Source organism: Phyllobates terribilis, unplaced genomic scaffold (genome assembly GCF_046119375.1).
Source record: "Phyllobates terribilis strain yellow unplaced genomic scaffold, ASM4611937v1 Scaffold_236__1_contigs__length_3049075, whole genome shotgun sequence".
In the NCBI taxonomy this organism is placed as follows: Eukaryota; Metazoa; Chordata; class Amphibia; order Anura; family Dendrobatidae; genus Phyllobates; species Phyllobates terribilis.
Window position 1 is genome coordinate 1,608,682 of NW_027362996.1, and position 22,836 is coordinate 1,631,517.

The 22,836-nt window shown below is 44.8% G+C and overlaps 8 non-coding genes and 5 pseudogenes across 8 annotated transcripts; all 13 read left to right on the plus strand.

Annotated features, from left to right (window-relative positions):
- The first annotated feature begins 1,113 nt into the window (after window positions 1-1,113).
- LOC141216314 (U2 spliceosomal RNA) lies at window positions 1,114-1,304 on the plus strand. The gene has a single exon (XR_012285352.1). It is a non-coding gene; the product is annotated as a U2 spliceosomal RNA (small nuclear RNA).
- Window positions 1,305-2,419: 1,115 nt separating this feature from the next.
- Window positions 2,420-2,610, plus strand: LOC141215577 (U2 spliceosomal RNA). The gene has a single exon (XR_012284638.1). It is a non-coding gene; the product is annotated as a U2 spliceosomal RNA (small nuclear RNA).
- Window positions 2,611-3,725: 1,115 nt separating this feature from the next.
- LOC141216585 (U2 spliceosomal RNA) lies at window positions 3,726-3,916 on the plus strand. The gene has a single exon (XR_012285613.1). It is a non-coding gene; the product is annotated as a U2 spliceosomal RNA (small nuclear RNA).
- Window positions 3,917-5,031: 1,115 nt separating this feature from the next.
- LOC141216962 (U2 spliceosomal RNA) lies at window positions 5,032-5,123 on the plus strand (annotated as a pseudogene).
- A 794-nt stretch (window positions 5,124-5,917) lies between these two features.
- On the plus strand, window positions 5,918-6,097 carry LOC141216829 (U2 spliceosomal RNA; annotated as a pseudogene).
- Window positions 6,098-7,212: 1,115 nt separating this feature from the next.
- On the plus strand, window positions 7,213-7,403 carry LOC141215578 (U2 spliceosomal RNA). Its single transcript, XR_012284639.1, has one exon. It is a non-coding gene; the product is annotated as a U2 spliceosomal RNA (small nuclear RNA).
- A 1,115-nt stretch (window positions 7,404-8,518) lies between these two features.
- Window positions 8,519-8,709, plus strand: LOC141215579 (U2 spliceosomal RNA). The gene has a single exon (XR_012284640.1). It is a non-coding gene; the product is annotated as a U2 spliceosomal RNA (small nuclear RNA).
- A 1,115-nt stretch (window positions 8,710-9,824) lies between these two features.
- On the plus strand, window positions 9,825-10,015 carry LOC141215580 (U2 spliceosomal RNA). Its single transcript, XR_012284641.1, has one exon. It is a non-coding gene; the product is annotated as a U2 spliceosomal RNA (small nuclear RNA).
- Window positions 10,016-11,130: 1,115 nt separating this feature from the next.
- Window positions 11,131-11,321, plus strand: LOC141215581 (U2 spliceosomal RNA). Its single transcript, XR_012284642.1, has one exon. It is a non-coding gene; the product is annotated as a U2 spliceosomal RNA (small nuclear RNA).
- A 1,115-nt stretch (window positions 11,322-12,436) lies between these two features.
- LOC141216365 (U2 spliceosomal RNA) lies at window positions 12,437-12,627 on the plus strand. The gene has a single exon (XR_012285401.1). It is a non-coding gene; the product is annotated as a U2 spliceosomal RNA (small nuclear RNA).
- A 1,115-nt stretch (window positions 12,628-13,742) lies between these two features.
- Window positions 13,743-13,834, plus strand: LOC141216963 (U2 spliceosomal RNA; annotated as a pseudogene).
- A 794-nt stretch (window positions 13,835-14,628) lies between these two features.
- Window positions 14,629-14,807, plus strand: LOC141216831 (U2 spliceosomal RNA; annotated as a pseudogene).
- Window positions 14,808-21,632: 6,825 nt separating this feature from the next.
- On the plus strand, window positions 21,633-21,805 carry LOC141216798 (U2 spliceosomal RNA; annotated as a pseudogene).
- Window positions 21,806-22,836: the final 1,031 nt, after the last annotated feature.

The window sequence follows — 22,836 nt, forward strand, 5'->3', positions numbered from 1 at the left end:
TTAATGCAGTTTCTAAAATCAGAAAGAATTGAATTCAATGTTTTTTGTTCATTTTGCTTGTTTGTCGGATTTTGGGATGGACTCTTTGGCTCTGCTTTTCTTCTCCTCATTGGATTTTTCGTGTTCAAAGTTGCAGAAGCCAGATTACAAGCTCATTTTGGTTCAACTTCAGCAACTGTGCATTGCATTGCCATGTAATGTGATGCAATGCTATCTTTCTAGCTCTCCCTTTTTACTTCCTTTTGGATAAACAGACATATTAGGCAAGCATTTTGGAGCTTTCACCTAAATAACTACAGGTGGTGAGATAAGCTGCACAATATAATTGACCTTTCAGTATATTGTTGCACACACACCATCTATTTAGCAAATGCCCTTGTTATCAACAGCAGCCTTTTAAACTCACCTGAGCTAACAGGTATGTGCGCTGGTTACTCTGCTGCGCTTAAAATTTCTTTTTTGGTTTGCTACAATGCCTTTTCTGAAACGTTGTCTCCTTCTGCTGGAACACTGACTTCTTTCATTTAATGCCTGCAGACTATAAAAGAGAACCCAACCCAAAAAGTTTGGTTGATTAGTCTGTGGCATTCTGTTAAACTGTTGCTTATGGCGGTCTCTGTGAGCTTCTCAGCGACATTCAGCCAGCCAGGTATCCTGCCTGCAGTAGATGGAATGTGGCAATGGAACGCTGGCTGCGCGTGTCATAATAGGCTCTGAGCCTTTATATACCTGTGCACAGCAGCAGCCACCTTCAGTCTGCTGCTGGACAGCCAGCAGCAGCAGCAGCAGGAGAGGTATGTAATCAGGAGCCCTCCTGCTAAGGGTAGACAGCTGCTCGTTCCACCCCACCCCCCGCCTTAATTGGTTCTCCTCCCTTCCAACGGTGTTGAGGCGGGTGGGAACAGCAGGGGGTGAAGGTGCTGTGTTTAAAGAGGTGGAGTTATGCAGATCTAAAACGCGTGGATTGCAGCAGCAGCAAGCCGAAAAGTGCAGGCATGTAAGGGATCTAGAGGTTGACAACATGTCTTCTTAACGGGAGTCCAGGAGCTCATCTCCACAAATGGACTTTTTAGGATCCTTGGGTGGCTCCGTAGTTTGAAACCAATTCTGGTTATCGCTTCTCGGCCTTTTGGCTAAGATCAAGTGTAGTATCTGTTCTTATCAGTTTAATATCTGATACGTCCCCTATCTGGGGACCATATATTAAATGGATTTTTAGAACAGGGAGATGGAAAAAGAGCTTGCTCTGTCCACTCCATGCATTGACCTGGTATTGCAGTATCTCCAGGACCGGTGCACCCCTTCTTTAATGCAGTTTCTAAAATCAGAAAGAATTGAATTCAATGTTTTTTGTTCATTTTGCTTGTTTGTCGGATTTTGGGATGGACTCTTTGGCTCTGCTTTTCTTCTCCTCATTGGATTTTTCATGTTCAAAGTTGCAGAAGCCAGATTACAAGCTCATTTTGGTTCAACTTCAGCAACTGTGCATTGCATTGCCATGTAATGTGATGCAATGCTATCTTTCTAGCTCTCCCTTTTTACTTCCTTTTGGATAAACAGACATATTAGGCAAGCATTTTGGAGCTTTCACCTAAATAACTACAGGTGGTGAGATAAGCTGCACAATATAATTGACCTTTCAGTATATTGTTGCACACACACCATCTATTTAGCAAATGCCCTTGTTATCAACAGCAGCCTTTTAAACTCACCTGAGCTAACAGGTATGTGCGCTGGTTACTCTGCTGCGCTTAAAATTTCTTTTTTGGTTTGCTACAATGCCTTTTCTGAAACGTTGTCTCCTTCTGCTGGAACACTGACTTCTTTCATTTAATGCCTGCAGACTATAAAAGAGAACCCAACCCAAAAAGTTTGGTTGATTAGTCTGTGGCATTCTGTTAAACTGTTGCTTATGGCGGTCTCTGTGAGCTTCTCAGCGACATTCAGCCAGCCAGGTATCCTGCCTGCAGTAGATGGAATGTGGCAATGGAACGCTGGCTGCGCGTGTCATAATAGGCTCTGAGCCTTTATATACCTGTGCACAGCAGCAGCCACCTTCAGTCTGCTGCAGGACAGCCAGCAGCAGCAGCAGCAGGAGAGCTATGTAATCAGGAGCCCTCCTGCTAAGGGTAGACAGCTGCTCGTTCCACCCCACCCCCCGCCTTAATTGGTTCTCCTCCCTTCCAACGGTGTTGAGGCGGGTGGGAACAGCAGGGGGTGAAGGTGCTGTGTTTAAAGAGGTGGAGTTATGCAGATCTAAAACGCGTGGATTGCAGCAGCAGCAAGCCGAAAAGTGCAGGCATGTAAGGGATCTAGAGGTTGACAACATGTCTTCTTAACGGGAGTCCAGGAGCTCATCTCCACAAATGGACTTTTTAGGATCCTTGGGTGGCTCCGTAGTTTGAAACCAATTCTGGTTATCGCTTCTCGGCCTTTTGGCTAAGATCAAGTGTAGTATCTGTTCTTATCAGTTTAATATCTGATACGTCCCCTATCTGGGGACCATATATTAAATGGATTTTTAGAACAGGGAGATGGAAAAAGAGCTTGCTCTGTCCACTCCACGCATTGACCTGGTATTGCAGTATCTCCAGGACCGGTGCACCCCTTCTTTAATGCAGTTTCTAAAATCAGAAAGAATTGAATTCAATGTTTTTTGTTCATTTTGCTTGTTTGTCGGATTTTGGGATGGACTCTTTGGCTCTGCTTTTCTTCTCCTCATTGGATTTTTCATGTTCAAAGTTGCAGAAGCCAGATTACAAGCTCATTTTGGTTCAACTTCAGCAACTGTGCATTGCATTGCCATGTAATGTGATGCAATGCTATCTTTCTAGCTCTCCCTTTTTACTTCCTTTTGGATAAACAGACATATTAGGCAAGCATTTTGGAGCTTTCACCTAAATAACTACAGGTGGTGAGATAAGCTGCACAATATAATTGACCTTTCAGTATATTGTTGCACACACACCATCTATTTAGCAAATGCCCTTGTTATCAACAGCAGCCTTTTAAACTCACCTGAGCTAACAGGTATGTGCGCTGGTTACTCTGCTGCGCTTAAAATTTCTTTTTTGGTTTGCTACAATGCCTTTTCTGAAACGTTGTCTCCTTCTGCTGGAACACTGACTTCTTTCATTTAATGCCTGCAGACTATAAAAGAGAACCCAACCCAAAAAGTTTGGTTGATTAGTCTGTGGCATTCTGTTAAACTGTTGCTTATGGCGGTCTCTGTGAGCTTCTCAGCGACATTCAGCCAGCCAGGTATCCTGCCTGCAGTAGATGGAATGTGGCAATGGAACGCTGGCTGCGCGTGTCATAATAGGCTCTGAGCCTTTATATACCTGTGCACAGCAGCAGCCACCTTCAGTCTGCTGCTGGACAGCCAGCAGCAGCAGCAGCAGGAGAGGTATGTAATCAGGAGCCCTCCTGCTAAGGGTAGACAGCTGCTCGTTCCACCCCACCCCCCGCCTTAATTGGTTCTCCTCCCTTCCAACGGTGTTGAGGCGGGTGGGAACAGCAGGGGGTGAAGGTGCTGTGTTTAAAGAGGTGGAGTTATGCAGATCTAAAACGCGTGGATTGCAGCAGCAGCAAGCCGAAAAGTGCAGGCATGTAAGGGATCTAGAGGTTGACAACATGTCTTCTTAACGGGAGTCCAGGAGCTCATCTCCACAAATGGACTTTTTAGGATCCTTGGGTGGCTCCGTAGTTTGAAACCAATTCTGGTTATCGCTTCTCGGCCTTTTAGCTAAGATCAAGTGTAGTATCTGTTCTTATCAGTTTAATATCTGATACGTCCCCTATCTGGGGACCATATATTAAATGGATTTTTAGAACAGGGAGATGGAAAAAGAGCTTGCTCTGTCCACTCCACGCATTGACCTGGTATTGCAGTATCTCCAGGACCGGTGCACCCCTTCTTTAATGCAGTTTCTAAAATCAGAAAGAATTGAATTCAATGTTTTTTGTTCATTTTGCTTGTTTGTCGGATTTTGGGATGGACTCTTTGGCTCTGCTTTTCTTCTCCTCATTGGATTTTTCATGTTCAAAGTTGCAGAAGCCAGATTACAAGCTCATTTTGGTTCAACTTCAGCAACTGTGCATTGCATTGCCATGTAATGTGATGCAATGCTATCTTTCTAGCTCTCCCTTTTTACTTCCTTTTGGATAAACAGACATATTAGGCAAGCATTTTGGAGCTTTCACCTAAATAACTACAGGTGGTGAGATAAGCTGCACAATATAATTGACCTTTCAGTATATTGTTGCACACACACCATCTATTTAGCAAATGCCCTTGTTATCAACAGCAGCCTTTTAAACTCACCTGAGCTAACAGGTATGTGCGCTGGTTACTCTGCTGCGCTTAAAATTTCTTTTTTGGTTTGCTACAATGCCTTTTCTGAAACGTTGTCTCCTTCTGCTGGAACACTGACTTCTTTCATTTAATGCCTGCAGACTATAAAAGAGAACCCAACCCAAAAAGTTTGGTTGATTAGTCTGTGGCATTCTGTTAAACTGTTGCTTATGGCGGTCTCTGTGAGCTTCTCAGCGACATTCAGCCAGCCAGGTATCCTGCCTGCAGTAGATGGAATGTGGCAATGGAACGCTGGCTGCACGTGTCATAATAGGCTCTGAGCCTTTATATACCTGTGCACAGCAGCAGCCACCTTCAGTCTGCTGCTGGACAGCCAGCAGCAGCAGCAGCAGGAGAGGTATGTAATCAGGAGCCCTCCTGCTAAGGGTAGACAGCTGCTCGTTCCACCCCACCCCCCGCCTTAATTGGTTCTCCTCCCTTCCAACGGTGTTGAGGCGGGTGGGAACAGCAGGGGGTGAAGGTGCTGTGTTTAAAGAGGTGGAGTTATGCAGATCTAAAACGCGTGGATTGCAGCAGCAGCAAGCCGAAAAGTGCAGGCATGTAAGGGATCTAGAGGTTGACAACATGTCTTCTTAACGGGAGTCCAGGAGCTCATCTCCACAAATGGACTTTTTAGGATCCTTGGGTGGCTCCGTAGTTTGAAACCAATTCTGGTTATCGCTTCTCGGCCTTTTGGCTAAGATCAAGTGTAGTATCTTTCGAAAAGGCGGTTTTGGATGTTGGCCGCCCTAGTAGATTGATACATTATGCACACTGGGGTTTAGGCGCTTGTTAGTACGCCAGGTGGCTAATATAGTCATCTGGTGGAAAGCATGGCCCCCCAGGATCGACGCCATTGGGCCGGGGAAGATCGAAAGCCCGAAGTGTGAAGTGCCCCAGGAGTGGTGACCCTGGGGTGCCTTAACTCACTGGGATTGGGAACCCCACTTGAGTTTATGGCACATTTGCACAAGCACTTCAAATTTTCTTTCTTCGCACACACCCTTATTACGGGCCTTCTGGCCTTAGGATGGGGAATTTTTCAATTCCCGGTCGAAGGTCCGGGCAGTATTATACTGTGAAACCTTCACTATTTATTTAATTTCTTTGTCACTGTGTGTCCACTTATTCACGTGTGTCACGTCCTACTAGGATTTTGTCGGGATGCGGTTCCCTTACGGGTTCCTCTCTTGGCAGGTCTAGGGGGGGAGTGTGTGGCCATCAGGTTCCGCTCCCCCCTGAAACCCCCTGGCTCTCCTCTTTCGGGAGGACAGCGTTGTTGGCTCCCCTCTTCCGGGAGGGGAGCACAGTCTTTGGCTCCCAGTGCCTTGCTCGGGTGAGAACTCGGGCAGGTGCTGGGGGTAAGATTGGGTCGCCTCTGGCTTCGGCTGGAGGTGGCTTTTTGTCCCTGTTCCTCGCTGTGGCCTTTTGGCTCGGAGGGACGGGGAATGGTTTGGGGGACCCTTCTCCTTTTGGAGAGGGTTTCATGAAGACCAGCATCCTAGTGCACTTTTTTTGTGGCACTTGTCACTTTTTTAAGCGCACTCGGGTTTTGTACACGAATTCGGGCTTTCAAAAAAAAAAAAAAAATCTGTTCTTATCAGTTTAATATCTGATACGTCCCCTATCTGGGGACCATATATTAAATGGATTTTTAGAACAGGGAGATGGAAAAAGAGCTTGCTCTGTCCACTCCACGCATTGACCTGGTATTGCAGTATCTCCAGGACCGGTGCACCCCTTCTTTAATGCAGTTTCTAAAATCAGAAAGAATTGAATTCAATGTTTTTTGTTCATTTTGCTTGTTTGTCGGATTTTGGGATGGACTCTTTGGCTCTGCTTTTCTTCTCCTCATTGGATTTTTCATGTTCAAAGTTGCAGAAGCCAGATTACAAGCTCATTTTGGTTCAACTTCAGCAACTGTGCATTGCATTGCCATGTAATGTGATGCAATGCTATCTTTCTAGCTCTCCCTTTTTACTTCCTTTTGGATAAACAGACATATTAGGCAAGCATTTTGGAGCTTTCACCTAAATAACTACAGGTGGTGAGATAAGCTGCACAATATAATTGACCTTTCAGTATATTGTTGCACACACACCATCTATTTAGCAAATGCCCTTGTTATCAACAGCAGCCTTTTAAACTCACCTGAGCTAACAGGTATGTGCGCTGGTTACTCTGCTGCGCTTAAAATTTCTTTTTTGGTTTGCTACAATGCCTTTTCTGAAACGTTGTCTCCTTCTGCTGGAACACTGACTTCTTTCATTTAATGCCTGCAGACTATAAAAGAGAACCCAACCCAAAAAGTTTGGTTGATTAGTCTTTGGCATTCTGTTAAACTGTTGCTTATGGCGGTCTCTGTGAGCTTCTCAGCGACATTCAGCCAGCCAGGTATCCTGCCTGCAGTAGATGGAATGTGGCAATGGAACGCTGGCTGCGCGTGTCATAATAGGCTCTGAGCCTTTATATACCTGTGCACAGCAGCAGCCACCTTCAGTCTGCTGCTGGACAGCCAGCAGCAGCAGCAGCAGGAGAGGTATGTAATCAGGAGCCCTCCTGCTAAGGGTAGACAGCTGCTCGTTCCACCCCACCCCCCGCCTTAATTGGTTCTCCTCCCTTCCAACGGTGTTGAGGCGGGTGGGAACAGCAGGGGGTGAAGGTGCTGTGTTTAAAGAGGTGGAGTTATGCAGATCTAAAACGCGTGGATTGCAGCAGCAGCAAGCCGAAAAGTGCAGGCATGTAAGGGATCTAGAGGTTGACAACATGTCTTCTTAACGGGAGTCCAGGAGCTCATCTCCACAAATGGACTTTTTAGGATCCTTGGGTGGCTCCGTAGTTTGAAACCAATTCTGGTTATCGCTTCTCGGCCTTTTGGCTAAGATCAAGTGTAGTATCTGTTCTTATCAGTTTAATATCTGATACGTCCCCTATCTGGGGACCATATATTAAATGGATTTTTAGAACAGGGAGATGGAAAAAGAGCTTGCTCTGTCCACTCCACGCATTGACCTGGTATTGCAGTATCTCCAGGACCGGTGCACCCCTTCTTTAATGCAGTTTCTAAAATCAGAAAGAATTGAATTCAATGTTTTTTGTTCATTTTGCTTGTTTGTCGGATTTTGGGATGGACTCTTTGGCTCTGCTTTTCTTCTCCTCATTGGATTTTTCATGTTCAAAGTTGCAGAAGCCAGATTACAAGCTCATTTTGGTTCAACTTCAGCAACTGTGCATTGCATTGCCATGTAATGTGATGCAATGCTATCTTTCTAGCTCTCCCTTTTTACTTCCTTTTGGATAAACAGACATATTAGGCAAGCATTTTGGAGCTTTCACCTAAATAACTACAGGTGGTGAGATAAGCTGCACAATATAATTGACCTTTCAGTATATTGTTGCACACACACCATCTATTTAGCAAATGCCCTTGTTATCAACAGCAGCCTTTTAAACTCACCTGAGCTAACAGGTATGTGCGCTGGTTACTCTGCTGCGCTTAAAATTTCTTTTTTGGTTTGCTACAATGCCTTTTCTGAAACGTTGTCTCCTTCTGCTGGAACACTGACTTCTTTCATTTAATGCCTGCAGACTATAAAAGAGAACCCAACCCAAAAAGTTTGGTTGATTAGTCTGTGGCATTCTGTTAAACTGTTGCTTATGGCGGTCTCTGTGAGCTTCCCAGCGACATTCAGCCAGCCAGGTATCCTGCCTGCAGTAGATGGAATGTGGCAATGGAACGCTGGCTGCGCGTGTCATAATAGGCTCTGAGCCTTTATATACCTGTGCACAGCAGCAGCCACCTTCAGTCTGCTGCTGGACAGCCAGCAGCAGCAGCAGCAGGAGAGGTATGTAATCAGGAGCCCTCCTGCTAAGGGTAGACAGCTGCTCGTTCCACCCCACCCCCCGCCTTAATTGGTTCTCCTCCCTTCCAACGGTGTTGAGGCGGGTGGGAACAGCAGGGGGTGAAGGTGCTGTGTTTAAAGAGGTGGAGTTATGCAGATCTAAAACGCGTGGATTGCAGCAGCAGCAAGCCGAAAAGTGCAGGCATGTAAGGGATCTAGAGGTTGACAACATGTCTTCTTAACGGGAGTCCAGGAGCTCATCTCCACAAATGGACTTTTTAGGATCCTTGGGTGGCTCCGTAGTTTGAAACCAATTCTGGTTATCGCTTCTCGGCCTTTTGGCTAAGATCAAGTGTAGTATCTGTTCTTATCAGTTTAATATCTGATACGTCCCCTATCTGGGGACCATATATTAAATGGATTTTTAGAACAGGGAGATGGAAAAAGAGCTTGCTCTGTCCACTCCACGCATTGACCTGGTATTGCAGTATCTCCAGGACCGGTGCACCCCTTCTTTAATGCAGTTTCTAAAATCAGAAAGAATTGAATTCAATGTTTTTTGTTCATTTTGCTTGTTTGTCGGATTTTGGGATGGACTCTTTGGCTCTGCTTTTCTTCTCCTCATTGGATTTTTCATGTTCAAAGTTGCAGAAGCCAGATTACAAGCTCATTTTGGATCAACTTCAGCAACTGTGCATTGCATTGCCATGTAATGTGATGCAATGCTATCTTTCTAGCTCTCCCTTTTTACTTCCTTTTGGATAAACAGACATATTAGGCAAGCATTTTGGAGCTTTCACCTAAATAACTACAGGTGGTGAGATAAGCTGCACAATATAATTGACCTTTCAGTATATTGTTGCACACACACCATCTATTTAGCAAATGCCCTTGTTATCAACAGCAGCCTTTTAAACTCACCTGAGCTAACAGGTATGTGCGCTGGTTACTCTGCTGCGCTTAAAATTTCTTTTTTGGTTTGCTACAATGCCTTTTCTGAAACGTTGTCTCCTTCTGCTGGAACACTGACTTCTTTCATTTAATGCCTGCAGACTATAAAAGAGAACCCAACCCAAAAAGTTTGGTTGATTAGTCTGTGGCATTCTGTTAAACTGTTGCTTATGGCGGTCTCTGTGAGCTTCTCAGCGACATTCAGCCAGCCAGGTATCCTGCCTGCAGTAGATGGAATGTGGCAATGGAACGCTGGCTGCGCGTGTCATAATAGGCTCTGAGCCTTTATATACCTGTGCACAGCAGCAGCCACCTTCAGTCTGCTGCTGGACAGCCAGCAGCAGCAGCAGCAGGAGAGGTATGTAATCAGGAGCCCTCCTGCTAAGGGTAGACAGCTGCTCGTTCCACCCCACCCCCCGCCTTAATTGGTTCTCCTCCCTTCCAACGGTGTTGAGGCGGGTGGGAACAGCAGGGGGTGAAGGTGCTGTGTTTAAAGAGGTGGAGTTATGCAGATCTAAAACGCGTGGATTGCAGCAGCAGCAAGCCGAAAAGTGCAGGCATGTAAGGGATCTAGAGGTTGACAACATGTCTTCTTAACGGGAGTCCAGGAGCTCATCTCCACAAATGGACTTTTTAGGATCCTTGGGTGGCTCCGTAGTTTGAAACCAATTCTGGTTATCGCTTCTCGGCCTTTTGGCTAAGATCAAGTGTAGTATCTGTTCTTATCAGTTTAATATCTGATACGTCCCCTATCTGGGGACCATATATTAAATGGATTTTTAGAACAGGGAGATGGAAAAAGAGCTTGCTCTGTCCACTCCACGCATTGACCTGGTATTGCAGTATCTCCAGGACCGGTGCACCCCTTCTTTAATGCAGTTTCTAAAATCAGAAAGAATTGAATTCAATGTTTTTTGTTCATTTTGCTTGTTTGTCGGATTTTGGGATGGACTCTTTGGCTCTGCTTTTCTTCTCCTCATTGGATTTTTCATGTTCAAAGTTGCAGAAGCCAGATTACAAGCTCATTTTGGTTCAACTTCAGCAACTGTGCATTGCATTGCCATGTAATGTGATGCAATGCTATCTTTCTAGCTCTCCCTTTTTACTTCCTTTTGGATAAACAGACATATTAGGCAAGCATTTTGGAGCTTTCACCTAAATAACTACAGGTGGTGAGATAAGCTGCACAATATAATTGACCTTTCAGTATATTGTTGCACACACACCATCTATTTAGCAAATGCCCTTGTTATCAACAGCAGCCTTTTAAACTCACCTGAGCTAACAGGTATGTGCGCTGGTTACTCTGCTGCGCTTAAAATTTCTTTTTTGGTTTGCTACAATGCCTTTTCTGAAACGTTGTCTCCTTCTGCTGGAACACTGACTTCTTTCATTTAATGCCTGCAGACTATAAAAGAGAACCCAACCCAAAAAGTTTGGTTGATTAGTCTGTGGCATTCTGTTAAACTGTTGCTTATGGCGGTCTCTGTGAGCTTCTCAGCGACATTCAGCCAGCCAGGTATCCTGCCTGCAGTAGATGGAATGTGGCAATGGAACGCTGGCTGCGCGTGTCATAATAGGCTCTGAGCCTTTATATACCTGTGCACAGCAGCAGCCACCTTCAGTCTGCTGCTGGACAGCCAGCAGCAGCAGCAGCAGGAGAGGTATGTAATCAGGAGCCCTCCTGCTAAGGGTAGACAGCTGCTCGTTCCACCCCACCCCCCGCCTTAATTGGTTCTCCTCCCTTCCAACGGTGTTGAGGCGGGTGGGAACAGCAGGGGGTGAAGGTGCTGTGTTTAAAGAGGTGGAGTTATGCAGATCTAAAACGCGTGGATTGCAGCAGCAGCAAGCCGAAAAGTGCAGGCATGTAAGGGATCTAGAGGTTGACAACATGTCTTCTTAACGGGAGTCCAGGAGCTCATCTCCACAAATGGACTTTTTAGGATCCTTGGGTGGCTCCGTAGTTTGAAACCAATTCTGGTTATCGCTTCTCGGCCTTTTGGCTAAGATCAAGTGTAGTATCTGTTCTTATCAGTTTAATATCTGATACGTCCCCTATCTGGGGACCATATATTAAATGGATTTTTAGAACAGGGAGATGGAAAAAGAGCTTGCTCTGTCCACTCCACGCATTGACCTGGTATTGCAGTATCTCCAGGACCGGTGCACCCCTTCTTTAATGCAGTTTCCAAAATCAGAAGGAATTGAATTCAATGTTTTTTGTTCATTTTGCTTGTTTGTCGGATTTTGGGATGGACTCTTTGGCTCTGCTTTTCTTCTCCTCATTGGATTTTTCATGTTCAAAGTTGCAGAAGCCAGATTACAAGCTCATTTTGGTTCAACTTCAGCAACTGTGCATTGCATTGCCATGTAATGTGATGCAATGCTATCTTTCTAGCTCTCCCTTTTTACTTCCTTTTGGATAAACAGACATATTAGGCAAGCATTTTGGAGCTTTCACCTAAATAACTACAGGTGGTGAGATAAGCTGCACAATATAATTGACCTTTCAGTATATTGTTGCACACACACCATCTATTTAGCAAATGCCCTTGTTATCAACAGCAGCCTTTTAAACTCACCTGAGCTAACAGGTATGTGCGCTGGTTACTCTGCTGCGCTTAAAATTTCTTTTTTGGTTTGCTACAATGCCTTTTCTGAAACGTTGTCTCCTTCTGCTGGAACACTGACTTCTTTCATTTAATGCCTGCAGACTATAAAAGAGAACCCAACCCAAAAAGTTTGGTTGATTAGTCTGTGGCATTCTGTTAAACTGTTGCTTATGGCGGTCTCTGTGAGCTTCTCAGCGACATTCAGCCAGCCAGGTATCCTGCCTGCAGTAGATGGAATGTGGCAATGGAACGCTGGCTGCGCGTGTCATAATAGGCTCTGAGCCTTTATATACCTGTGCACAGCAGCAGCCACCTTCAGTCTGCTGCTGGACAGCCAGCAGCAGCAGCAGCAGGAGAGGTATGTAATCAGGAGCCCTCCTGCTAAGGGTAGACAGCTGCTCGTTCCACCCCACCCCCCGCCTTAATTGGTTCTCCTCCCTTCCAACGGTGTTGAGGCGGGTGGGAACAGCAGGGGGTGAAGGTGCTGTGTTTAAAGAGGTGGAGTTATGCAGATCTAAAACGCGTGGATTGCAGCAGCAGCAAGCCGAAAAGTGCAGGCATGTAAGGGATCTAGAGGTTGACAACATGTCTTCTTAACGGGAGTCCAGGAGCTCATCTCCACAAATGGACTTTTTAGGATCCTTGGGTGGCTCCGTAGTTTGAAACCAATTCTGGTTATCGCTTCTCAGCCTTTTGGCTAAGATCAAGTGTAGTATCTGTTCTTATCAGTTTAATATCTGATACGTCCCCTATCTGGGGACCATATATTAAATGGATTTTTAGAACAGGGAGATGGAAAAAGAGCTTGCTCTGTCCACTCCACGCATTGACCTGGTATTGCAGTATCTCCAGGACCGGTGCACCCCTTCTTTAATGCAGTTTCTAAAATCAGAAAGAATTGAATTCAATGTTTTTTGTTCATTTTGCTTGTTTGTCGGATTTTGGGATGGACTCTTTGGCTCTGCTTTTCTTCTCCTCATTGGATTTTTCATGTTCAAAGTTGCAGAAGCCAGATTACAAGCTCATTTTGGTTCAACTTCAGCAACTGTGCATTGCATTGCCATGTAATGTGATGCAATGCTATCTTTCTAGCTCTCCCTTTTTACTTCCTTTTGGATAAACAGACATATTAGGCAAGCATTTTGGAGCTTTCACCTAAATAACTACAGGTGGTGAGATAAGCTGCACAATATAATTGACCTTTCAGTATATTGTTGCACACACACCATCTATTTAGCAAATGCCCTTGTTATCAACAGCAGCCTTTTAAACTCACCTGAGCTAACAGGTATGTGCGCTGGTTACTCTGCTGCGCTTAAAATTTCTTTTTTGGTTTGCTACAATGCCTTTTCTGAAACGTTGTCTCCTTCTGCTGGAACACTGACTTCTTTCATTTAATGCCTGCAGACTATAAAAGAGAACCCAACCCAAAAAGTTTGGTTGATTAGTCTGTGCCATTCTGTTAAACTGTTGCTTATGGCGGTCTCTGTGAGCTTCTCAGCGACATTCAGCCAGCCAGGTATCCTGCCTGCAGTAGATGGAATGTGGCAATGGAACGCTGGCTGCGCGTGTCATAATAGGCTCTGAGCCTTTATATACCTGTGCACAGCAGCAGCCACCTTCAGTCTGCTGCTGGACAGCCAGCAGCAGCAGCAGCAGGAGAGGTATGTAATCAGGAGCCCTCCTGCTAAGGGTAGACAGCTGCTCGTTCCACCCCACCCCCCGCCTTAATTGGTTCTCCTCCCTTCCAACGGTGTTGAGGCGGGTGGGAACAGCAGGGGGTGAAGGTGCTGTGTTTAAAGAGGTGGAGTTATGCAGATCTAAAACGCGTGGATTGCAGCAGCAGCAAGCCGAAAAGTGCAGGCATGTAAGGGATCTAGAGGTTGACAACATGTCTTCTTAACGGGAGTCCAGGAGCTCATCTCCACAAATGGACTTTTTAGGATCCTTGGGTGGCTCCGTAGTTTGAAACCAATTCTGGTTATCGCTTCTCGGCCTTTTGGCTAAGATCAAGTGTAGTATCTTTCGAAAAGGCGGTTTTGGATGTTGGCCGCCCTAGTAGATTGATACATTATGCACACTGGGGTTTAGGCGCTTGTTAGTACGCCAGGTGGCTAATATAGTCATCTGGTGGAAAGCATGGCCCCCCAGGATCGACGCCATTGGGCCGGGGAAGATCGAAAGCCCGAAGTGTGAAGTGCCCCAGGAGTGGTGACCCTGGGGTGCCTTAACTCACTGGGATTGGGAACCCCACTTGAGTTTATGGCACATTTGCACAAGCACTTCAAATTTTCTTTCTTCGCACACACCCTTATTCCGGGCCTTCTGGCCTTAGGATGGGGAATTTTTCAATTCCCGGTCGAAGGTCCAGGCAGTATTATACTGTGAAACCTTCACTATTTATTTAATTTCTTTGTCACTGTGTGTCCACTTATTCACGTGTGTCACGTCCTACTAGGATTTTGTCGGGATGCGGTTCCCTTACGGGTTCCTCTCTTGGCAGGTCTAGGGGGGGAGTGTGTGGCCATCAGGTTCCGCTCCCCCCTGAAACCCCCTGGCTCTCCTCTTTCGGGAGGACAGCGTTGTTGGCTCCCCTCTTCCGGGAGGGGAGCACAGTCTTTGGCTCCCAGTGCCTTGCTCGGGTGAGAACTCGGGCAGGTGCTGGGGGTAAGATTGGGTCGCCTCTGGCTTCGGATGGAGGTGGCTTTTTGTCCCTGTTCCTCGCTGTGGCCTTTTGGCTCGGAGGGACGGGGAATGGTTTGGGGGACCCTTCTCCTTTTGGAGAGGGTTTCAAGAAGACCAGCATCCTAGTGCACTTTTTTTGTGGCACTTGTCACTTTTTTAAGCGCACTCGGGTTTTGTACACGAATTCGGGCTTTCAAAAAAAAAAAAAAATCTGTTCTTATCAGTTTAATATCTGATACGTCCCCTATCTGGGGACCATATATTAAATGGATTTTTAGAACAGGGAGATGGAAAAAGAGCTTGCTCTGTCCACTCCACGCATTGACCTGGTATTGCAGTATCTCCAGGACCGGTGCACCCCTTCTTTAATGCAGTTTCTAAAATCAGAAAGAATTGAATTCAATGTTTTTTGTTCATTTTGCTTGTTTGTCGGATTTTGGGATGGACTCTTTGGCTCTGCTTTTCTTCTCCTCATTGGATTTTTCATGTTCAAAGTTGCAGAAGCCAGATTACAAGCTCATTTTGGTTCAACTTCAGCAACTGTGCATTGCATTGCCATGTAATGTGATGCAATGCTATCTTTCTAGCTCTCCCTTTTTACTTCCTTTTGGATAAACAGACATATTAGGCAAGCATTTTGGAGCTTTCACCTAAATAACTACAGGTGGTGAGATAAGCTGCACAATATAATTGACCTTTCAGTATATTGTTGCACACACACCATCTATTTAGCAAATGCCCTTGTTATCAACAGCAGCCTTTTAAACTCACCTGAGCTAACAGGTATGTGCGCTGGTTACTCTGCTGCGCTTAAAATTTCTTTTTTGGTTTGCTACAATGCCTTTTCTGAAACGTTGTCTCCTTCTGCTGGAACACTGACTTCTTTCATTTAATGCCTGCAGACTATAAAAGAGAACCCAACCCAAAAAGTTTGGTTGATTAGTCTGTGGCATTCTGTTAAACTGTTGCTTATGGCGGTCTCTGTGAGCTTCTCAGCGACATTCAGCCAGCCAGGTATCCTGCCTGCAGTAGATGGAATGTGGCAATGGAACGCTGGCTGCGCGTGTCATAATAGGCTCTGAGCCTTTATATACCTGTGCACAGCAGCAGCCACCTTCAGTCTGCTGCTGGACAGCCAGCAGCAGCAGCAGCAGGAGAGGTATGTAATCAGGAGCCCTCCTGCTAAGGGTAGACAGCTGCTCGTTCCACCCCACCCCCCGCCTTAATTGGTTCTCCTCCCTTCCAACGGTGTTGAGGCGGGTGGGAACAGCAGGGGGTGAAGGTGCTGTGTTTAAAGAGGTGGAGTTATGCAGATCTAAAACGCGTGGATTGCAGCAGCAGCAAGCCGAAAAGTGCAGGCATGTAAGGGATCTAGAGGTTGACAACATGTCTTCTTAACGGGAGTCCAGGAGCTCATCTCCACAAATGGACTTTTTAGGATCCTTGGGTGGCTCCGTAGTTTGAAACCAATTCTGGTTATCGCTTCTCGGCCTTTTGGCTGAGATCAGGTGCAGTGATCTAACGGTTGCTGCCTTGGTCTTGGCTGAGAGGTGCCCGGGGTACCCGGCTCCTTGGCCTGGGGGGATCGTCTCACCTTTTGGTGGGACTTCACCCCCCTGCTGCTATTAGGGAGCTGGCTTAGTCCCCGGGCAACAAGTTGCGATCCCCAGGCGAAAGTCCGAGCCCGTAGTGACGGTAAGCCTTTGCCACTTTGGTGAGATGCCTTGTTCATTTCAATTTTCCACTGGCTTCGGCCAGATCAGGAACTCGGTGCGTATCGAGGTTCCAGCAAACCACGTCGGATATGACAACCCCCGTGAGTTCTATGTACAGAGTTTGAGAGATCTGTTGAACGTGAAAGATCATGATGTTTACTGCCTGCAGGAGAAGGGGCAGAGTACATATATTCTCACGTTCTCGACCAAAGTTGCCTGCCAGCACTTTTACGAATGCGTTAAGGGCCACCGTAACAGCAAGCTGTTGGACGGAGTGATTTTTACGGGTCTCTATGGCGGAGTTGACGTTCCCCTTGTGGTATACATGTTTAACCCCCATGTGTCCACAGATGATATTGAGCTTTTTCTGAGCAGATATTGTACATCTGTCAGATTTACGGGGAACGTCAAAGGTCGGAGCGGTTTCTGGAATGGGAAACGACGCTTTATGGTACGCTTCAGACTTGACCCTGGGGGTGTAGAAGGCCTTATGCACCCCCCCTCCACAGTGGTGCTGGGAAGAGACCATGGCTACCTCTTCTATGATGGACAACCATTCAGGTGTCGTAGGTGTGGTGACCTTGATCACATACAGAGCGATTGTAAGAACGAGCGGATGAGTCAGTGCCACAACTGTGGACAATGGGGTCATGCCTCAAAGGACTGTAAGAACAGTAAGACCTGCAGTGGGTGCGGAATGTCTACTCACCTGTTCAGTAATTGTCCGATGCGGACAAGGTCTCGTGGTGGCTCTCGGGCGCCTGCGGCTAGTTCCGCAGGAGTTCCTGCTGATGCCAGCAGGGTCAGCCCGGGTGACCCCAGAAAAAGCTTTGTGGACATTACTAAAGGTCAAAAACAGTCTGACTCAGTCGATGCTCTGTCGGTACCTTTGCGGAAAAACCCGGCCTCTGTAGCCGAGGTCACGCCTTTGCCTACTCCTGCAGGGGTCCAGGTTTCACCTGGTGGGGAGATGGCACCTTCTCAGAGCGGAAATGAGAGGGAACCAAAAAAGAGGCGAAAATCTGGAGCTGTTGGTACCAATCCAGATGTCCATCCAGATACCCCTGCTGATGCCAGCACAGATGTTGGACCAGATGTCTGCCCTGATGCCAGTCCAGACGGATGCCCTGATGCCAATCCAGATGGATGCCCTGATGCCAATCCAGACGGATGCCCTGATGCCAATCCAGATGGATGTCCTGATGCCAACCCAGATGGATGCCCTGATGCCAGTCCAGATGGATGTCCTGATGCCAGTCCAGATGGATGTCCTGGAACCATTCCTGATGGATGTCCTGTTGCCTGCCTGGATGATAGAGGTCGTGCAGTGGTTGGTGAACCTGTTGCTGGTCCTGATGGTCATCCTGCTCCGGAAATGATGTCCCTTGGTGCTCCTGGAGGGTCTGCGGGTATTCCACCTGCTGCAGTGCCTGGTGAGGATCGGGTGGATTCGGAGGATCGGATGGATCTCAGCGCCAGTGGTAAGAGAAGTCGTGAAGAGGCGCAGGAGGAGCATAACCTGCCTCAGATGTCCCGTAAAGTCTTTCTATCTAGTGCTGCAAAAATTCTCAGCCCAGAGGGGACTAACTTAATTGAGGATTTCACGGACTCAGATGAAACGGACAGTTTACGAACTGTGTCATCCCTTCCTTCACCTTCTCTGTCACAAATTATTGATTCAGATTCAGAGTATAATGAATCAATAAAAAACACCTAACATGGCAGAAATCCGTGTTGCCTCACTAAATGTGAGAAGCCTAAAGAGCCCTGTTAGACGGGCTGCTTTGTTTGCTTGGTTAATGACTCTGAACTTTGACATTTTTTTCCTGCAAGAATGCGGTATTGATCACGATTTGTCATACCCCAACTTAAAAATGGACTGGTCAGCAGGACCCTCTATTTGGTCAGGGTCCAATGAAAATAAAGCTGCCGGGGTTGGGATTTTATTCAAATGTCAAAATGTTAATGTTTTATCCATCACTGAAATAGTTCCAGGTCGTGCCTTATCAACTCATGTTATTTTAAATGGTTTTACCTGTCGTCTTATTAATGTTTATGCATCCCCAGAGAAAAATGAGCGTGCTTCCCTTTTTAATGTCATCCCTTTGTTTTTATCAGGTCCGTCCCCTGTGATAGTGGGAGGGGATTTTAACTGTGTCATGTTGGGGGAGGGGAGGAGTGGAGGTGATACTAATGGAAGAACAGACAAAACATCCAGTCTGTTAAAACATTTGACAACGGACCTCAAATTATTAGATGCTTGGAGAAAGTCCTACCCTACTGACCCTGGGCATACATGGAGGGGTAGAGGGATGTCATCTCGTATTGATTTTATTTTTTCCTCTTCTGATGTTTTTAAACCTAGGAATGCTGGTCTAATAGAAAATATTTTTTCTGATCATGTATTACTATACAATGTATTGCAAACTCCACAGGAAGCAAAAGTTGGAAAAGGTATGTGGAAATTGAATGTGCTCTTATTAGAAGACGAACTGGTAAGGGCGGAGTTTTATGCAAAGTATGAGAGTTGGAGAAGACGGAAACACCCAAATCAGAGTATGTTGGGGTGGTGGGAGTGTGTTAAAACCCGTATTAAAGAATTTTTTATTAAAATTGGTAAAAGGAAGGCACGTGAAAAAAGGAAATGTTTTAAAGATTTTAATGTCAGGATGCAAACTCTCCTTAAGCTTAAGGGGTGGGGAGTACCTGGTGTGGATGATGAGATTGCCAAGATCCAGACAGAAATCCAAAAATTCCTGGAACAAAAGGGTAAAGAAATTATATTTAATACCCGTGTGAAATATTTGGAAGAGGGTGAGACCTGCTCAAGGTTTTTCTTTAAAAAAATGAGTGACAAAAAACAAGTGATTACTGAGCTAGAAGGACAATCTTCCACTGAGGGCATTTTAGAGCATACTGCTAATTTTTATAGAGATCTTTTTAGTATTAAAAATGTTGATGAACCTGCTTTTACAGAGAATCTTAATGTTTTATCCCAGTTTTTAAATAAAGATGACCAGATTTTTTTAGCTAAAGAACTTTTACCCAGTGAAATTGAAGAGACCCTTAAGAGTTTTAATAAAGGTAAGGCTCCTGGATCAGATGGCCTTCCTTTTGAATTTTATCTTTGCTTTTGGGATCTAATTAAGGAGGATTTTATACAAGTAGTTTGTGAAGCCTCTAAGGCTGATTTATTACCATATTCATGGCGTAAAAGTATGATTACATTAATTTTTAAGAAAGGTGATAAATCAAAGTTGGAGAATTGGAGGCCTATTTCACTATTAAATACAGACTACAAGATTTTAGCTAAAGTTGTTGCTGGTCGTCTTAAAGCAGTTATTAAAAATGTAATTCATCCAGATCAGGTGTGTGGTGTCCCCGGGAGATCAATCTGGGAGCATCTAAACCTAATTCGTGATCTTATCTGGTTTCAAAAAGATAGAAAACAGCCACTAGCTATTTTATCTTTGGATTTTATGAAAGCGTTTGATAGGGTCTCCCACTTTTATCTTTTTAAAGTTATGGGAAAGATGGGGTTCCCTGATTCTTTTATTCAGAAAATTGCGCTTTTATACAAACAGTCATCTGCCCGGATTTTAGTCAATGGTTTTTTAACTAGAGAGGTGGAGCTTCTTTCCGGTGTTAAACAAGGTTGCCCCATGTCCCCACTTTTATTTGTCTGCTCCATTGAGCCACTGTTGTGCCTGCTGCGTCGGGACAAGGTGGTTAGGGGCATTTTTATTCCGGGTGGGGGTGGACAACAAGTTAAAGCCATTGGATATATGGATGACATATCTGTATATGGCACTAGCTCAGCATCTATTAACAGAGCAATTCTAATTACTGAAATTTTTAGTGCTGGGTCTGGGTTTAAGTTGAATATAAATAAATGTGACTGTATGATTATGGGTCAATGGGAGTCAGATCCGCCTAGGGTTCCCACACAAACAGTAGGAATCAAGATCCTGGGTGTCTTGTTTAATCCTGCTAATGATGGTATTGAAAACTGGGATTTGGTTTTGAATAAATTAAATCAGAAGATCTCTTTATGGCAAACTCGAAAACTAACAATGGAGGGCAAGATTCTTGTAATTAAAATGGTTTTGCTTCCTATCATTTTGTATGCCACTATGGTTTTTCCCCCTAATTCTCTGTATCTTAGAAGACTTATGAAGCCCATGTTTTATTTTCTGTGGGGATCCAAAATGGAGAAATTGAGGAGGGAGGTGGTATGTAAAAGCAAGAAAAATGGGGGTAAAGGGTTCCCTGATTTAAAATTGTTTTTATTTATCAAGTTTTTTGTATTTTGTTGCAAAAGCTTGAATAATGTTGGGGCTTTCTCTTGTTTTCTTAGATATACAACTGGGTTTCTTTTCCGAAAGTTGAACTTCGGTATGACTGTTAATTGTCCTTTTCTCTTATCTCCCCCTAAGCATTACAAGATCTTGGAGAAGGTCATTTCAGAATATGATCTGACCCAAGTTGATCGTCAGCTTTTATTTGATCAACGTAAGTTAACAGTTATTTGTAAGGGACATGAGGAGATGGAGGATGTGTCTAATTTTTCCATCTCCAGGTGCCGCCTGGTGTGGAACAACGTGGCCTGTCCTGCACTTAGCAACTCACAAAAGGATTTAGCTTGGCAGGTTGTTCACCAATGTCTCCCTACGAGAGCTTTTCAGCATCATAGGGGGCTGGTGGCTAGTGCTAGATGTCCCAGAGAAAGATGCGCCCCAAACGAGTCAGTGTTTCATTTATTGTGGGATTGCCCCTACGCACAAGAGCTATGGCAGACGGTGGGCACCCTCCTAAAATGGATATGTGGTATACAAACCCTTAATTGTGACATTATAATATATGGGATAATTAATTGCCCAACCATGAAACAAGCACGAGTCGCATGGCTTATAATAAACTGTTTAAAAGAAGCTTTATGGAAAGTGCGCAATATATTATTGTTTAAACGTGAATTTATTCCTGTCAAAGATTGTATTGGGCTTGCTCTTTGTGAAATGTTTACATACTACCTGAGAGATTGTAAAAAGATGGGAATCAATGAAGCAAAAAAGCTATGGTGTTTGCAAATTTGGAATATGTATTTATTTATGTAAATTATATGCAAAACTGTGTTTTATGCTTTTTATGCTTTTAAGTGCATTTTAATTCTGACTCTGTATTAGTTTTATGTCATATTTTATTCCAGTATTTGTGATTTGTTTCAAATATTGTATCGGATATGTTCTTTGTGAAAAGTTTTCATACTACCTGATTGTAAAAAGATAAAGTTAAAAAGCTATGGTGTTTGCATTTGACATATGTATTTATTTATGCAAATTATATGCAAAACTGTGTTTTATGATTTTTATGCTTTTATGCGCTTTTTAAATCTGACCTTGTATTTGTTTTATGTCATATTTTATTCAAGTCTTTGTGATTTGTTTGTAATTTATGATGTATGTCTGATTTAAATAAAGCTTGTTTGAAAACGGATCTGTTCTTATCAGTTTAATATCTGATACGTCCCCTATCTGGGGACCATATATTAAATGGATTTTTAGAACAGGGAGATGGAAAAAGAGCTTGCTCTGTCCACTCCACGCATTGACCTGGTATTGCAGTATCTCCAGGACCGGTGCACCCCTTCTTTAATGCAGTTTCTAAAATCAGAAAGAATTGAATTCAATGTTTTTTGTTCATTTTGCTTGTTTGTCGGATTTTGGGATGGACTCTTTGGCTTTGCTTTTCTTCTCCTCATTGGATTTTTCATGTTCAAAGTTGCAGAAGCCAGATTACAAGCTCATTTTGGTTCAACTTCAGCAACTGTGCATTGCATTGCCATGTAATGTGATGCAATGCTATCTTTCTAGCTCTCCCTTTTTACTTCCTTTTGGATAAACAGACATATTAGGCAAGCATTTTGGAGCTTTCACCTAAATAACTACAGGTGGTGAGATAAGCTGCACAATATAATTGACCTTTCAGTATATTGTTGCACACACACCATCTATTTAGCAAATGCCCTTGTTATCAACAGCAGCCTTTTAAACTCACCTGAGCTAACAGGTATGTGCGCTGGTTACTCTGCTGCGCTTAAAATTTCTTTTTTGGTTTGCTACAATGCCTTTTCTGAAACGTTGTCTCCTTCTGCTGGAACACTGACTTCTTTCATTTAATGCCTGCAGACTATAAAAGAGAACCCAACCCAAAAAGTTTGGTTGATTAGTCTGTGGCATTCTGTTAAACTGTTGCTTATGGCGGTCTCTGTGAGCTTCTCAGCGACATTCAGCCAGCCAGGTATCCTGCCTGCAGTAGATGGAATGTGGCAATGGAACGCTGGCTGCGCGTGTCATAATAGGCTCTGAGCCTTTATATACCTGTGCACAGCAGCAGCCACCTTCAGTCTGCTGCTGGACAGCCAGCAGCAGCAGCAGCAGGAGAGGTATGTAATCAGGAGCCCTCCTGCTAAGGGTAGACAGCTGCTCGTTCCACCCCACCCCCCGCCTTAATTGGTTCTCCTCCCTTCCAACGGTGTTGAGGCGGGTGGGAACAGCAGGGGGTGAAGGTGCTGTGTTTAAAGAGGTGGAGTTATGCAGATCTAAAACGCGTGGATTGCAGCAGCAGCAAGCCGAAAAGTGCAGGCATGTAAGGGATCTAGAGGTTGACAACATGTCTTC